This window comes from Oryzias latipes, chromosome 20, assembly GCF_053564925.1.
Source record: "Oryzias latipes strain Hd-rR chromosome 20, Olatipes_Hd-rR_3.1".
Taxonomy (NCBI): Eukaryota; Metazoa; Chordata; class Actinopteri; order Beloniformes; family Adrianichthyidae; genus Oryzias; species Oryzias latipes.
In genome coordinates, this window is record NC_136256.1 from 3,168,276 (window position 1) to 3,172,767 (window position 4,492).

At 41.4% G+C, this 4,492-nt stretch overlaps 2 long non-coding RNA genes across 2 annotated transcripts; one reads left to right on the plus strand and one right to left on the minus strand.

Annotated features, from left to right (window-relative positions):
• Positions 1–490: 490 nt before the first annotated feature.
• LOC144988436 (uncharacterized) lies at positions 491–2,728 on the plus strand. The gene is made up of 3 exons (XR_013652359.1): positions 491–752; positions 1,642–2,200; positions 2,590–2,728. It is a non-coding gene; the product is annotated as an uncharacterized LOC144988436 (long non-coding RNA).
• On the minus strand, positions 2,534–3,809 carry LOC144988435 (uncharacterized). Its single transcript, XR_013652358.1, has 2 exons — positions 3,211–3,809; positions 2,534–3,036 (listed from the first exon to the last, which is right to left on the minus strand). It is a non-coding gene; the product is annotated as an uncharacterized LOC144988435 (long non-coding RNA).
• Positions 3,810–4,492: the final 683 nt, after the last annotated feature.

Consider the following 4,492-nt stretch of genomic DNA (forward strand, 5'->3'; position numbering starts at 1 on the left):
ATGTCAAATTTAAGATAGCTGAGAATGAATCTCGAGTCTTGTGGGTGTTTCTGCAAGGTTTTTCTTGAAAATCTGTTCCAGGGGTGAGTGGTCAGTTTCCACCATTACTTGTCTTCCAAGCAGGTAGTATTCAAACTTTTCTAGTCCAAACATAACTGCGAGGCACTCTCTCTCAGTGTTGGAGTCTCTGGATTCTGTGGGGCTCAAACATCTCAATGCCATACCAACAATTATTTCTTGCCCATGCTGATCAATTTGTCTGATCCAGGCTCCGAGAGCCAGGGTGCGGGCGTCACACTGCAGGAGGGTTACTGTATTAGGGTCAGAGTCATAACAGCTGATCAATTGCTTTGTGCACAGTTCCTTTTTGATGTCATCCAGAGCTTGCTGATGATGGGGTTCCCATCTGAAGTGGACATTTTTTTAATTAGTTCTCTTAGGGGAGCAACTATCTTTGCCAGTTTGGTTGAGAATCTCTTAAGGTACGTCACCATTCCCAGGAGTGTTTGGAGTTCCTTAGTGTTTGGTGGAGCTTGAATGTCTTTAAAAGCCTGCAGTTTGTCTTCTGAAGGCAGCAGCCCATCTTCTGTGAGTGTTTATAAAATAAAGCATCTGGTGTCTCACACTGCCATCTAGTGGAACATAACAAAAGTGCTTTGACTAACAAAATCTATGGCTGTGTCCGAATTACCGCCCTAACCCCTAACTACTAAAACCCTATATAGTGCGGCACTATATAGTTCTCTATATCAGTGTTTTTCAACCAGTGTGCCGCGGCACAGTGTGCCGCGGGAGATGGTCAAGTGTGCCGTGGGAAATTACCCTCATTAATCATTCACTGATCTAAAAACATTTTCCATCTCCAGGAAATCAGCTCTTTGTTCATCCAAACAGGCCCTGATAAAACACTGAGTAGTGAGGAATATAAAAGATCTTAAAATTACTTTTTCTTTGTGTTTATTTGATTCTATTAAAGACATTTTGATAAGAATGACGGTATTTACCTGCAGCTATAGCGGTTTGCGGGAAAGTCCCGCCCCTTTACCTGTCTCCGCCAATCATTGTTGAAGGCTTAATCACATGTCAGCAGTCTGACCAATCAGAAGTGGTTAAAGTCTTCACTTCCTTGTTCTTAATTCTGCTCATAAAGTCTCTCAGTTCCAACAAAAATACCAGCTAAAGCTCGTCTTTAGCGGTGTAGCTTTCCACAGAGTCCGGTGTCAGACCGTGAACAAAACAATGAAGCTCACAGACGCGAGTCTTTCTGCCCTTTTTCGGCAGTTTTCACACAACATCTCCCATGATGCATTGGCTTAAAGGGCCAGTGTCCCAGCGCACAATGAGTGCGCGTGAAATGTCTAGAAACCTCAACGGACAAACAAACAGTTTCTAAATTTTCTAATTTAACTTTTATTTCATCTCTTAGAAAAAACAGCCGCAACTTCCTGCTTTTTTGGCCACAATTATCACAAAATGCACGTGAGATTGCGGGGGGGGGGGGGGGGGGGGCTGTCGATCAATAGAGACCATGAATTTCTGCTTATTTATTTATTTTTTTGGATGCTGGTGTGCCGCGGGATTTTTGTCAAGGTTAAAGTGTGCCGTGGCTCAGAAAAGGTTGAAAAACACTGCTCTATATAGTTCTCTGAATTTTCAAAGCAATTCGGACACCCGTGCTCACTAGTTTTCTCTTTCGGGTGTTTTCAAATGGCGCTCGGCACGAAAACAAAGTGGCGCATTACCGCCACCACCTGGTCTGGAGGGGAACTACTTCTATTTAACGCGGAGAATGACACCCATTTGTCAAATTAAAAATATAAAAAATATGAACATTTTATGAAGACTATCATGGAAAATGTGGCTGATTTGTAGATAATAAAATTACAAACACATTGGTGGGGATTTTATGTATTTGTTGATAAATAAACCCCCATGTTATTACTCCATGGCAATATTTATTTTTGTGCCGCTGAACAATTTACGGGCTCTTGCGAGGAGGCATTTTTTTTCCGTAGTTTTCTCTTCTACCTTACTGAAAATAGCTTTATATATGAATCTGTCCTTGTTCCTGGCAATAATTCAACCGTTTTTCATGGGATCAAACCAAAAACGAGCAGATATGCACCATCACAGGACGGCAAGGAGAAGCAGACGTCTCAGAAGATTTACTCTGGATGCCCTGGCCAGACATGAACAACTTGTGAGTTAAACTTAAAAGTTTTTTATTAGTTCAATTTAGGCATTTGTCACTAATTGTGCTCAAGGTTACACAGTCTGCTGGGTAAGAGTTAAAAATTCTTTTTCAACACTGGATTATGAACTGTATAGTACAACTACATAAAACACTTGTGAGATCTAAGTTTAGTATTTTTTATTCAGAGTCAAACCATATCACTTGTTTTAAACAAAAATACTTTAATTTTTAAATATGTATATAAAAATCCAAAAACCCAGCCAAAAAAAACACGAGATTTTCCAGCATTAATAAATATGTCATAAACTAAAATGTAAGACACCAGAATAAAATGAAACATTCAAAAAAATCAGATTTAATTTTCTCAATGAAATAATTATTTTTCTATTTTACAGGGTCTTCCACGTCTCTACTGCTTTGCCAACATAAAGGTGTCTGTCGTGGCCCTTCACGCTGACGCTCAGTCCGACACAAGACCAGACCGACAGACCCGGGGATCGGTTGACCCGCAGGACCATTGAGCATCTGGTGGAGCAGCTTCGGGTTCCTCACACTCTGGGGGGGGGGCACAGGAGACTGAGGTCCTGGTGTTTCTTTTCTGGCTGGCGTGTGGCACATCATACAGTGTGGTAGCCAGGGCCTTTGACATGACACGGTCCACTGTAAGCGACGTTGTCCACAGGACGGCAGACCGCATCCTCCAGCTGATGAGCAGGGTCACCCAGCATCCAGTGGGAATGAACTGCCATTAGTCACCTCAGGTTTTTTAGCAGCTCGCTGAGTCTTCCACCTTCCAAAAGGTCGTAGGGAGTATCGATGGCTGCCACTTAAGAATAAAGGCCCTAAAAGAAAATGCAGCTTGTTATTTTAACAGGAAGCTTTTTTATTCCATTCAACTGCAGGCTGTACGTGACTAATGCCAAATTTAGAGATATTTTTGTTGGGAATCAAGGATCAGTCCACAGTTCACAGGTTCTAAGTAAAAGCCCAATTTATGTAAATAAAACATTACCCACCTGAAGGATCCTTTTGGGTGATGGTGGGTATCCCTGCATTGCTCATCCCATCACGCTGCTGACACCCTACAGGGAACCCATGAGGAATGCAGTTCAGGCCCGTTACAACCAGCACCACGCCAAGGCACGCTCTGTGGTGGAGAGAGAGCATTTGGCAAATGAGGAGGAGAGCAATATTTCTGGGGGCACTGGAAGTAAAACCAACCTTTGCAATGAAAATCATTGCCTGCAGTTCAGTTCTGCACAATCTGTGCATCGGTGAAGGGGACTGCTTGGAGCCACAGATGTTGAACCACACCAGGAACCAGTAGGACGGGTAAAGTGGCGTTCGTCTGCGAGGACAAATCTCTGCTTTCCTTTCAGCTCCAACTGTGACACACATGACTCTAGAAGACCAGGATTATTGTTAACATATATAAAATAAATGTTAACATATAAAACGAAAATGTAAATATGTACATTTGATATTTCTATGAAAATCCTTTTGAGATTGTTAAAAATGGCTCAGATTTAAATAATACATGTAAATAATTCATTTTTGTTCATGCATTTATTAAACAAATTGCAAAAACAAAGACGACGTTACATTTTGTGAACAATATTTTAACAACAATATTTTAAAGTTTTTTCTTCAATGATTTGTGATCTTCACTGGTGTCCATGGATTACATGAAATCTTTCCACCTTTATCCACCTTTGTCATGGTAGGGAGAACACATCAATGGAAGGGGGGGGGGGGTCATCTGAGATAGCACAAGGGTTAACACACTTAACATAATAACACTATGACAATGGCGGAGCCTGGGGGCGGGGCTTTGAATTGGTTATTTAAAGTGCAATTGCATTTGTCATCAGTAAGCCACAGAGGGGAATGATGGATGCCAATGGTACGGTGGCCCAGAAGGTTCACAACTCAACACAAAAACTCACAGCACAATAACTCACAACAAAATAACTCACATTACATGAACTCACAACACAATAGCTCACAACACATTTACTCATGACACAACATAATAACTTACAACACAATAACTCCCAAAACAACACATTAACTCACAACGGAAGTTTAGCTGCGACGGAGGTGCTTTTATTCTGAAATTTCCACTGGGCTAAGCGGCTAACAGAAAGTAACGTCACAGTGAGCTTTGGATGGAACACGTATTTTCTACAGGAGATGCTAGCAGCAGAGACGATTGTTAAAATCTTCAGAAGTAAGTAAAACAAGCATTTATTTTAATAATATATTATAAACTGCTGATATGCAGGTAGCCGGTTTAGC